The 13,636-nt window shown below is 46.6% G+C and overlaps 1 protein-coding gene across 3 annotated transcripts in view; it reads left to right on the plus strand.

The window, feature by feature from the left end:
* Positions 1 to 4,094: 4,094 nt before the first annotated feature.
* The window catches only part of NR2C1 (nuclear receptor subfamily 2 group C member 1), a 72,290-nt gene continuing 62,748 nt past the window's right edge, over positions 4,095 to 13,636 (plus strand). For 2 of the 3 annotated variants that reach the window (XM_073573224.1, XM_073573223.1), the window contains exon 1: positions 4,095 to 4,331. The gene's annotated coding sequence lies outside the window, so the exon portion shown is untranslated. The remainder of the gene's footprint in view (positions 4,332 to 13,636) is intronic. The other variant, XM_073573222.1, reaches the window with a different exon arrangement.

Genomic DNA, 13,636 nt, shown 5'->3' on the forward strand with positions numbered 1-13,636 from the left:
GCTTCACAGAAGTTTATAACGCCCGGGTGTGAAAATAAAAAATTCGTATTTTTTCCACAAACATGATCTTTTAGTCACCTTTTTTTTATTTTCCCAAGGGTAACAGGGGAAATTAGACCCCAAAAGTTGTTGTCCAATTTGTCCTGAGTATGCTGATACCCCATATGTGGGAGAAAACTACTGTATGGGCACACGTCAGGGCTCGGAAGGGAAGTAGTGACGTTTTGGAATGCAGACTTTGATGGAATGGTCTGCGGGTGTCATGTTGCCTTTGGAGAGCCCCTAATGTACCTAAACAGTGGAAACACCCACAAATGACCCCATTTTGGAAACGAGAACCCCTAAGGAACTTATCTAGATGTGTGGTGAGCACTTTGAACCCCCAAGGGCTTCACAGAAGTTTAAAATGCCCGGGCATGAAAATAAAAAAATCGTATTTTTTCCACAAACATGATCAATTAGTCCCCAATTTTTTCATTTTCCCAAGGGTAACAGGAGAAATTGGACCGCAAAAGTTGTTGTCCAATTTGTCATGAGTACACTGACACCACGTATGTGGGAGAAAACTACTGTATGGACACACGTCGGGGCTCGGAAGGGAAGCAGTGCCATTTTGGAATGCAGACTTTGATGGAATGGTCTGCGGGTGTCATGTGCGTTTGGAGAGCCCCTGATGTACCTAAACTATTGAAACTCCCCACAAGTGACCCCATTTTGGACACTAGACCCCCCCCACGGAACTTATCTAGATGTGTGGTGAGCACTTTGAACCCCCAAGTGCTTCACAGAAGTTTATAACGCTCGGACGTCAAAATAAAAAAATCATTTTTTTCCACAAAAATGATATTTTTGCCCCCAATTTTTTAATTTCCTAAGGGTAACAGGAGAAATTGAGCCCCAAAAATTGTTTTGCAATTTGTCCTGAGTAGGCTGATACCCTACATGTGGGGGTAAAACACTGTTTGGGCACATGGCAGAGCTTGGAAGGGAAGGAGCACCATATGACTTTTTCAACTCAGAATTGGCTGGAATTGAGATCAGACGCAATGTTGCATTTGGAGAGCCCCTGATGTGCCCAAACAGTGGAAACCCCCAATTCTAACTCCAACCCGAACCCAACACACCCCTAGCCCTAACCCAAGCCCTAACCCTAGCCCTAACCCTAATGGAAAAATGGAAATAAATACATTTTTTTTAATTTTATTATTTTTCCCTAACTAAGGGGGTGATAACGGGGGGTTTGATTTACTATTTATGGCGGTTTTTATTTTTGGCAGCTGTCGCACGCTAAAAGACGCTGTTTATTGTAAAAATAGTTTTTGCATCACCACATATTGAGAGCTATAATTTTTCTGTATTTTGACCCACCGAGTCATGTGAGGTCTTATTTTTTGCGGGACGAGTTGACGTTTTTATTGGTACCATTTTCGGGCATGTGACATTTTTTGATCGCTTTTTATTCCGATTTTTGGGACGCAGAATGAACAAAAACCAGCGTTTCATGAATTTCTTTTGGGGGAGTGCATTTACACCGTTCCGCGTGCTGTAAAATTGATAAAGCGGTTTTATTCTTCGGGTCAGTACGGTTACAGCGATACCTCATTTAGGTCGTTTTTTTATGTTTTGTCGGTTTTATGCAATGAAAACTATTTTATATAAAAAACAATTATTTTTGCATCGCTTCATTCTGCGAGTTATAACTTTTTTATTTTTTCGCTGATGATGCTGTGTGGCAGCTCGTTTTTTGCGGGACAAGATGACGTTTTCAGCTGTACCATGGATATTTATATGCATCTTTTTGATCGCGCGTTATTACACTTTTTGTTTGGCGGTATGATAATAAATCATTATCTTTTGCTTTGTTTTTTATTTTTATTTTTTAAGGGGTTTGCTAAAGGGGTTAACTAATGGGACAGTTTTATAGGGCGGGTGGTTACGGACGCGGCGATACCTAATATGTGTACTTTTATTGTTTTTTTTTTTATTTTCAAAAAATGAATTTATTGGGGAATATTTATTTATTTTTTTTTACTAATTTATTTGGCGATTTTTTTTAAATTATTTTTACACTTATTTTTTTTTTACTTTATTACATAGTCCCAGGTGGGACATCACTGTCCTGTGACAGATCGCTGATCTGTCACATCACAGGTCACTGTGACAGATCAGCAATCTGTCACAGGCATTGAAGAAGACTTCCTCTTGCCTGCGCTTTGCAGGCACTGAGGAAGCCAGCTTCCTGCAGTCCCCCGTCGCCATCTTGGATTCGGGGGCCTGGAGGAAAGGAGCCCCCCGCAGCAGCGCTGCACATTGCGCTGCCGTGGGGGGCTCAGGGAAGCACGGAGGGAGCCCCCTCCCTGCCGATGCTTCCCTTTAACTCCCGGTACACCGCGATCATGTTTGATCGCGGTGTGCAAGGGGTTAACGTGTCGGGGGCCCCTGACACATTGTGCCGGGTGTCAGCTGTGATAATCAGCTGACACCCGGCCGCGATCAGCGGCGCTCACCACGTGGGCGCCACTGATCGAGGTAGACGTACTATCCCGTCCATGGGCATAGGGGCCCGGGTCCCATGGACGGGATAGTACGTCGGATGTCAGGAAGGGGTTAAAGTTATGCGGCAGCCCACATAGTTTTTTTAATTTAATTTCTGTATTTTATACAGGAGGGATACGATACAGCTGCTGCCGAATACAATTCCCATCATTGTGGACTGGACCTACTGATCTCAGGGAGACCAAGTGACATTGATGAGAGCTGCCTTCAGCAGCCAGCGCCTTGGATCAGAGTGAACTGTAAGGCTATGTGCACACGGAGTTTTTTGGCTCTGCGGATTTTGTAGTAAAAACCGCAGATAAGTCCTGCAGTTAATCTGCGGTTTTACACCTCATAATGGATGAGGTGTGAAACTGCAGCGTTTCTGCACTAAAAAATTGACATGCTGTGGATTGTAAACTGCAGCAAAACCACGCGGAAAAATCCGCAGCATGTGCACTGCGTTTTCCAAATTTACCATTGAAAACAAAGGTACTGTACAACGCACCTCAATCTGCTGCAGATCCACCGTGTGCACATACCCTTATGCTTTTCCCAGGCTTCAGTACATGGCACATGGACACACAAACTGCACACGGATGTGAAACACAGACGCAAACAGACACATGGATGTAACATACAGAACCCCCTCATCAGTACTGGTTAATCCTGTATAGCAATCACCAGGCCCTGAGAAGGAGGTCTTGGTCACTATACACAGAAGAGCGTGCTCACTGTATGCAGAAGCTTGGCCTCTGCAATGTTAATATGTGCATGGCTGAGGCGCAGATCAGGTAGGGGTTCCAAAGCAAAAGCTGCCAATCAACATAATTATTGTAACTGGGAGGTCAGAAAGCTTCACTGAGCCATTAGCCTCGCCAATGGTGCACCAAACGCCCAAAATCAATGTTTTGGGGGGACAGGCTTACATTAACTATGTTGTGTGGCACTGGCATGACTGGTTTAAGGGTAGATCCATTAAAAGGTGGAAAAAGTGCATTTTGTACTCCCCTTTTTCCAGGAGCCAGAGCTTTTTTCATTTTTCCAGCGTCCCCGTATGATAGTTTGCTTTTTGCAAGACAAGTTGTAGTTTTTGAATAACACCATTTTGCAGGACAAGTTTAATGACACCATTCATTTTACCATATAACGTGCACTGGAAAATTCCAAATGCTGCAAACTTCCAAAAATGCACCGACAAAAAAACCACAAGGGAAAACTGAAGTGTCAGAATTGTGTTCGCCATTGCACTTTCCCAAAAATACAATAAACTCTATGGCAGTGGTATAAACAGTATGTGAGGAAAGCTCACATCTATACCAGGTCTACTCTGGCAGGGTTGGTCACACATTTGAATTATTTGGAAAAAACGCATAAACACCGCACACAATACACGCATTTTGTTCCTGCCAAGACGCGCCCGGCATGTCTGCAGCAGAACCATTGCGCACATGCGGCTGGAGAGGAGCACACGTGACCAGAGCAGCTCCTCCTCAGCCACTAAACAGGCCCATACCGTGCGGCGGGGCCCCTGTCACGTGACTGGAGGGCCACTCGGCACCAGCATGGAGGGACAATTCCCGCGCGTCCTTCCTCACTCAGCTGGTCAGTGCGTCATGCCGTACAGAGCGCTGATGACGTCATCACGCTGCCCGCTACGAGTCGGTCACGGGGAGGAGCTGTGCACTCGGTGGAGCTGAGAGAGGGTCACGAACTCTGACCCGCAGAGAACCGGGTGTAGCGCGGAACGTTACAGCACTAGACAACATAGCTCTGTTCAGTTTTCGCCGATCCAGGTAAGACATGGGGCACAAAGGAAGTGCCCTGAGCTGTGCAGGATGAGCCGACCGGAGCCCACGAGTGTTCCGCCACCGGACATGGCCACGTCCGGAGTGTCGTAGCAGTGTGACGCTTCACCCCAACACTGTGACCTCTGACCTCCACCCGACAGGAACAGATTCCCGGGAGACACCGCTTCCTCCCCCCTGCGGCACATATTGTGTACTGCCCTCCCTGTGTGCGCGCACCACTGTGGAGGCGGGAGAGCGGGAGGCCGGCATTGTGCGACCTGTCACTGCGGCGACATGCATGTCACACCTCACCTGGATACATGTCACACCGTACCCGCACCTAGATGCATGTCACACCGTACCCGCACCTAGATGCATGTCACACCGTACCTGGATACATGTCACACCGTACCCGCACCTAGATGCATGTCACACCGTACCTGGATACATGTCACACCGTACCCGCACCTAGATGCATGTCACACCGTACCTGGATACATGTCACACCGTACCCGCACCTAGATGCATGTCACACCGTACCTGGATACATGTCACACCGTACCTGGATACATGTCACACCGTACCTGGATACATGTCACACCGTACCTGGATACATGTCACACCGTACCTGGATACATGTCACACCGTACCCGCACCTAGATGCATGTCACACCGTACCCGCACCTAGATGCATGTCACACCGTACCTGGATACATGTCACACCGTACCCGCACCTAGATGCATGTCACACCGTACCTGGATACATGTCACACCGTACCCGCACCTAGATGCATGTCACACCGTACCTGGATACATGTCACACCGTACCCGCACCTAGATGCATGTCACACCGTACCTGGATACATGTCACACCGTACCTGGATACATGTCACACCGTACCTGGATACATGTCACACCGTACCTGGATACATGTCACACCGTACCTGGATACATGTCACACCGTACCTGCACCTAGATGCATGTCACACCGTACCTGGATACATGTCACACCGTACCTGCACCTAGATGCATGTCACACCGCACCTGGATACATGTCACACCGTACCCGCACCTAGATGCATGTCACACCGTACTTGGATACATGTCACACCGTACCCGCACCTAGATGCATGTCACACCGCACCTGGATACATGTCACACCGTACCCGCACCTAGATGCATGTCACACCATACCTGGATACATGTCACACCGTACCTGGATATATGTCACACCGTACCCGCACCTAGATGCATGTCACACCGTACCTGGATACATGTCACACCGTACCCGCACCTAGATGCATGTCACACCGTACCTGGATACATGTCACACCGTACCTGCACCTAGATGCATGTCACACCGCACCTGGATACATGTCACACCGTACCCGCACCTAGATGCATGTCACACCGCACCTGGATACATGTCACACCGTACCCGCACCTAGATGCATGTCACACCGTACCTGGATACATGTCACACCGTACCCGCACCTAGATGCATGTCACACCGCACCTGGATACATGTCACACCGTACCCGCACCTAGATGCATGTCACACCATACCTGGATACATGTCACACCGTACCTGGATATATGTCACACCGTACCCGCACCTAGATGCATGTCACACCGTACCTGGATACATGTCACACCGTACCCGCACCTAGATGCATGTCACACCGTACCTGGATACATGTCACACCGTACCCGCACCTAGATGCATGTCACACCGTACCTGGATACATGTCACACCGTACCCGCACCTAGATGCATGTCACACCGCACCTGGATACATGTCACACCGTACCCGCACCTGGATACATGTCACACCGTACCCGCACCTAGATGCATGTCACACCGTACCTGGATACATGTCACACCGTACCCGCACCTAGATGCATGTCACACCGTACCCGGATACATGTCACACCGTACCTGGATACATGTCACACCGTACCCGGATACATGTCACACCGTACCCGGATACATGTCACACCGTACCCGGATACATGTCACACCGTACCCGGATACATGTCACACCGTACCCGGATACATGTCACACCGTACCCGGATACATGTCACACCGTACCCGGATACATGTCACACTGTACCCGCACCTAGATGCATGTCACACCGTACCCGGATACATGTCACACCGTACCCGCACCTAGATGCATGTCACACCGTACCTGGATACATGTCACACCGTACCCGCACCTAGATGCATGTCACACCGTACCCGGATAAATGTCACACCGTACCCGCACCTAGATGCATGTCACACCGTACCCGGATACATGTCACACTGTACCCGCACCTAGATGCATGTCACACCGTACCTGGATACATGTCACACCGTACCCGCACCTAGATGCATGTCACACCGTACCCGGATACATGTCACACTGTACCCGCACCTAGATGCATGTCACACCGTACCCGCACCTAGAAGCATGTCACACCGTACCCGGATACATGTCACACTGTACCCGCACCTAGATGCATGTCACACCATACCTGGATACATGTCACACCGTACCCGCACCTAGATGCATGTCACACCGTACCCGCACCTAGATGCATGTCACACCGTACCTGGATACATGTCACACAGTACCCGCACCTAGATGCATGTCACACCGTACCTGGATACATGTCACACCGTACCCGCACCTAGATGCATGTCACACCGTACCTGGATACATGTCACACCGTACCCGCACCTAGATGCATGTCACACCGTACCCGGTTGCATGTCACACTGTACCCGCACCTAGATGCATGTCACACCGTACCCGGTTGCATGTCACACTGTACCCGCACCTAGATGCATGTCACACCGTACCCGCACCTAGATGCATGTCACACCGTACCCGGATACATGTCACACTGTACCCACACCTAGATGCATGTCACACCGTACCTAGATGCATGTCACACCGTACCTAGATACATGTCACACCTTACCCGCACCTAGATGCATGTCACACCGTACCCGGATACATGTCACACTGTACCCGCACCTAGATGCATGTCACACCGTACCCGGATACATGTCACACTGTACCCGCACCTAGATGCATGTCACACCGTACCCAGATACATGTCACACCGTACCCGCACCTGGATGCATGTCACGACGTACGGGAGACTGCACCTAGATGCATGGAAGGTGTGACACGCATCACGTCGTACGGGGGACTGCTCATAGATGCATGTCACGACGTATGAGGGACTGCACCTGCCTGCATGTCACACCGTACAGGGGACTGCACCTGCATGCATGTCACACCCCCTTTGTTGGAGGCCCTCAAGGCTCTGTCTTACGACCCCTACTCTTCTCCATCTATTCCATTTGTCTGGGACAATTGATAAAGTCCCATGGCCTCCAGTACCCCCTTTAGGGTAAGTTCACACTGGACATTTTTGTTGCTTTTTTTTTCTGAAGCAAAACCTGATTTCTTGGCAGGAAAGAAGCTGCTGCAAAAACTCAGGTTTAGGTGTGTTTTTTGGGCTAACTTGTGTGTTTGTCCATGCCTTTTCTGCAGAAAAAAAGCTGCAAATAATGATACCTGCGTTTTTGCAGCGTTTTTTCAACACCCATTCAAGCCAATGGGTGATAAACGCTGAAAGAAGTGACTTGCTCTATGTCCAAAAAACGCAGCAAAGCTCAAAATCCTAATGACAAATACTGTGTGCATGAGATTTATGAAATCTCATAGTCTTTGCTGGTACTGTAAAAAGCAGCTGAAAACTAGCCTAAAAAAGCAGCAAAAAAATGCCCAGTGTGATCATACCCTGACGACACTCATATCTACCTCTCTGCTGTCCAGAATCCCGGAGTGTCTATCAGCCATATCCTTCTTCTCTCGCTTCCTCAAGCTCAATGTGAACAAATCTGAACTCATTATCTTTCCCCCATCTCGCTGATCTATCCATGACAGTAAATCACACCACGCTTTCCCCATACCGGAAATTCGCTGCATCGAAGTAACCCTTGACTCTGCCCTGTCCTTCAAACCAGATAATATTCTTTCCTCAACCCTCAATCTACTAAAATGCTTGTGCATGCCCTCATCATATCCCGCCTCAACTACTGCAACATCCTCCTCTGTGTCCTACCTTCTAACACTCTTGCACCCCTCCACTGACCTCTAAAGCCATCCATAACCTGTCTCTGTACATCTCTGAACTAATCTCCAGATATCTTCCCTCATGTAACTTCGGTCCTCCCAAGACCACCTCCACACCTGCACACTTATCCGTTCTTCTCCCGAATATTCCCCATCCTCTGCAATTCTGTGCGCCAACACGTCCGATTATCCACCACATTGGGATCCTTCATATGGAACCTGAAAACCCATCTCTTCAAGAAAGCTTACAACCTGCAAAGACCACGTTGCCACCTCAACACCACCAGAGCCATTGCAACCCGCCAACCTACTGTCTCTTTCCCCACCATCCTGTAGAATGTAAGCCCACAAGGCAAGGGTCCTCTTCACTCTGTACTAGTGTCACTGTTTGTTTACTGCCCCTAGATGCTCGTCACACTGTACGGGGAACTGCTCCTACATGCATGTCATATGACACATACATGCATGTCATGCCGCAGAGTCGACTGCACCTACTACACGCACGACATACCGCACAGGTTATACTGCACTTACTATATGCATGTCATGCTGTACGCACGTCATGCCGTACTGGTCATAGTGCACCTATTACACGCATGTCATGATGTACAGGTTATACTGCACCTTCTATATGCACGATATGGCATACTGGCCATAGTGCACATACTACAAGCATGTTATGCCGTACAAGTCATACTGCACCTGCTACACGCACGTCATGGCGTACTGGTCATCATAATGCACTTAATACACGCACGTCATTCCATACAGATCATACTGCACCTAATACACGCATGACCTCCAGAATCAGGTCATAGTGCACGTACTACACGCATGACTTGCTGTAAAAGTCATACTGCACTTACTACAAGTACGACATAGCGAACTGGTCGTCATCATACTGCCCTTAATACACGCACAACATTCCGTACATGTCATACTGCACCTTCTATGCGCATGTCATGCTGTGCAGGTCATACTGCCCCTCCTATACGCACACCATGCTGTACAGGTCATATTGCACTTAATATTAATACATGCACGACATGATGTACTGGTCATCATACTGCACTTACTACACGCACATTATGCCGTACAGGACATCCTGCACTTACTACACGCACATTATGCCATACAGGTCATCCTGCACTTACTACAAACACGACACGCTGTACAGGTCATCCTGCACTTACTACACGCACATTATGCCGTACAGGTCATCCTGCACTTACTACAAACACGACACGCTGTACAGGTCATCCTGCACTTACTACACGCACATTATGCCGTACAGGTCATCCTGCACTTACTACACGCACATTATGCCGTACAGGTCATCCTGCACTTACTACAAACACGACACGCTGTACAGGTCATCCTGCACTTACTACACGCACATTATGCCGTACAGGTCATCCTGCACTTACTACAAACACGACATGCTGTACAGGTCATACTGCACCTCCTACATGCACATTATACCGTACACGTCATATTGTACCTACTACATACACTACATTGCATACTGGTCATCATGCTGCACTTACTACACGCACGACATGGCGTACTGGTCATCATACTGCACTTGTTACACGTCATGCTGTACAGGTCATCCTGCACTTACTACAAACACGACACGCTGTACAGGTCATACTGCACCTCCTACATGCACATTATACCGTACACGTCATATTGTACCTACTACATACACTACATTGCATACTGGTCATCATGCTGCACTTACTACACGCACGACATGGTGTACTGGTCATCATACTGCACTTGTTACACGTCATGCTGTACAGGTCATCCTGCACTTACTACAACCACTGGCAAAAATTATGGAATCACCACCTTGGAGGATGTTCATTCAGTTGTTTAATTTTGTAGAAAAAAAGCAGATCCCAGACATGGCCCAAAACTAAAGTCAATTCAAATGGCAACTTTCTGGCTTTAAGAAACACTAAAAGAAATTAGGAACAAAAAATGTGGTAGTCAGTAATGGTTACATTTTTAAACCAAGCATAGGGGGAAAAATTATGGAATCACTCAATTCTGAGGGAAAAATTATGGAATCATGAAAAACAAACCAACAAAAAACACTCCAACACATCACTAGTATTTTGTTGCACCACCTCTGGCTTTTATAACAGCTTGCAGTCTGAGGCATGGACTTAATGAGTGTCAAACAGTACTCTTCATCAATCTGACTCCAACTTTCTCTGCTTGCTGTTGCCAGATCAGCTTTACAGGTTGGAGCCTTGTCATGGACTATTTTCTTCAACTTCCACCAAAGATTTTCAATTGGATTGAGATCCGGACTATTTGCAGGCCATGATATTGACCTTATGTGTATTTTTTTCAAGGAATGTTTTCACAGTTTTTGCTCTATGGCAGGATGCATTATCATCTTGAAAAATGATTTAATCATCCCCAAACATCCTTTCAATTGATGGGGTAAGAAAAGTGTCCAAAATATCAACATAAACTTGTGCATTTATTGAAGATGTAATGACAGCCATCTCCCCAGTGCCTTTACCTGACATGCAGTCCCATATCATCAATGACTGTGGAAAGTTGCATGTTCTCTTCAGGCAGTCATCTTTATAAATCTCATTGAAATGGCACCAAACAAAAGTTCCAGCATCATTACCTTGCCCAATGCAGATTTGCGATTCATCACTGAATATGACTTTCATCCAGTCATACACAGTCCACGATTGCTTTTCCTTAGCCCATTGTAACCTTGTTTTTTCTGTTTAGGTGTTAATGATGAAGATGGCTATAAGGTGCAATGATACACTGCGCTGCTGTAGGTATAATTCAAGGAGCTTTATTGGTGCCTATGCATTTCCTGAGCTGTCCCAGCTCATTTCATCAGGGCATACTGATGCCCTGTTTTGTTTGTTTTATTTAGCAGTTAATGATAGCTTTCGTTTAGCTTTTCTGTATGTAAATCCCATCTCCTTTAGGCGGTTTCTTACAGTTCGGTCACAGACATTGACTCCAGATTTCTCCTATTCGTTCCTAATTTGTTTTGTTGTGCATTTCCTGTTTTGGTGACATATTGCTTTAAGTTTCCGGACTTGATGCTTTGATGTCTGACTTGGTCTACCAGTATGTTTGCCTTTAACAATCTTCCCATGTTGTTTGTATTTTGTCCAGATTTTAGACACAGCTGACTGTAAACAACCAACATCTTTTGCAACATTGCTTGATGATTTACCCTCTTTTAAGAGTTTGATAATCCTCTCCTTTGTTTCAATTGACATCTCTCGTGCTGTAGCCATGATTCATGTCAGTCCACTTGGTGCAACAGTTCTCCAAGGTGTGCTCACTCCTTTTTAGATGCAGACTAATGAGCAGATCTAATTTGATGCAGGTGTTAGCTTTGGCAATGAAAATTTACAGGGTGATTCCATAATTTTTTCCCTCAGAATTGAGTGATTCCATAATTTTTTCCCTATGCTTGGTTTAAAAAAAGTAACCATTACTGACTACCACATTTTTTGTTCTTGATTTTTTAGTGTTTCTTAAAGCCAGAAAGTTGCCATTTGAATTGACTTTAGTTTTGTGCCATGTCTGTGATCTGCTTTTTTTTTCTACAAAATTAAACAACTGAATGAACATCCTCCAAGGCCGGTGATTCCATAATTTTTGCCAGGGGTTGTACACGCATGTCATGCCGTGCAGGACATACTGCACCTACTACACGGACAACTTGCCGTACATGTCATATTGCACTTACTACATGTACGACATTGCTTACTGATCATCATACTGCACTTGCTACACGTACGACATGGCGTACTGATCATCATACTGCACTTACACGCACGTCATGCCGTACAGGTCATACTGCACTTACTACACGCATGTCATTCCATATAGATAATACTGCACGCATGGCATTCTGTACAGGTCATGCTGGACTTAATACACACACGTCATGCTGTACAGGTCACCATACTGCAATTACACGCACGACATGCCATACAGGTCATACTGCACTTACTACACGCATGTCATGCCGTGCAGGTCATACTGCACCTACTGCACGGACAACATGCTGTACACGTTATATTGTACTTACTACATTCACGACATTGCTTACTGGTCATCATGCTGCACTTGCTACACGTACGACATGGCTTACTGTTCATCATACTGCACTTACACACACGTCATACCGTACAGGTCATACTGCACTTAGGCTACTTTCACACTTGCTTTTTTTTTGCAGCGCGTTTTTCCCGCAAAAAAAGCATACAAATGCTGCGTTTTTTTTCAAGCATTTTTATGAGCATGCATGAAAAAAACGCAGCGTTTGTATGCGTTTTTAGTGCGTTTTTACCGCGTTTGCGTTTTTTCCAACATTAGTTGGCCCCTCACACTAACTCAAACCATGACTTTACTAACCCTAACCCTTAACCAAACCATACCCTAACCCTGACCCTAACCCTTAACCAAACCATACTAACCCTTACCCAAACCCTAACCCTTAACCAAACCATAATAACCCTAACTATAACCCAAACCCCTAAATTCCATTGTCTAACTAATGGTCAACAAAAAAAACGCATGCGCAAAAAAACGCATACATGAGCATGGCAATGCGCACATGTGCGCACCCATAGACTTATAATGGGTGTCTTGCTGTAAAATAACGCATTGTGCGCGCATGCGTTTTTTTGAGGCAAGTCGGACGCCCAAAATATGCAACAGGATGCATTTTGTGCGCCCGACCGCACACCACAAAAAAAGCATGCGCGGAAAAACGCAAACAAACGCATGTGTAAGCGCATCCCATGCAAAATATAGGAAAAAAAACGCATGCGTTTTTTAGCGCTAAAATCCAGCGCAAAAAAACGCAAGTGTGAAGCCAGCCTTACTACACGCACGTCATGCTGTACAGGTCATACTGCACTTACTACAAGCACGTCATGCCGTGTAGGTCATACTGCACTTACTACACGCACATCATGCCATACAGGTCATACTGCACTTGCTACAAGCACGTCATGCCGTGTAGGTCATACTGCACGTACTACACGCATGTCATGCCGTACAGGTCATACTGCACTTACTACACGCACGTCATGCCGTACAGGTCACACTGCACTTACTACACGCACGTCATGCCGTACAGGTCACACTGCACTTACTACACGCACG

This window comes from Dendrobates tinctorius, unplaced genomic scaffold, assembly GCF_039654945.1.
Source record: "Dendrobates tinctorius isolate UK_male_01 unplaced genomic scaffold, ASM3965494v1 ptg000035l, whole genome shotgun sequence".
NCBI classification, from domain to species: Eukaryota; Metazoa; Chordata; class Amphibia; order Anura; family Dendrobatidae; genus Dendrobates; species Dendrobates tinctorius.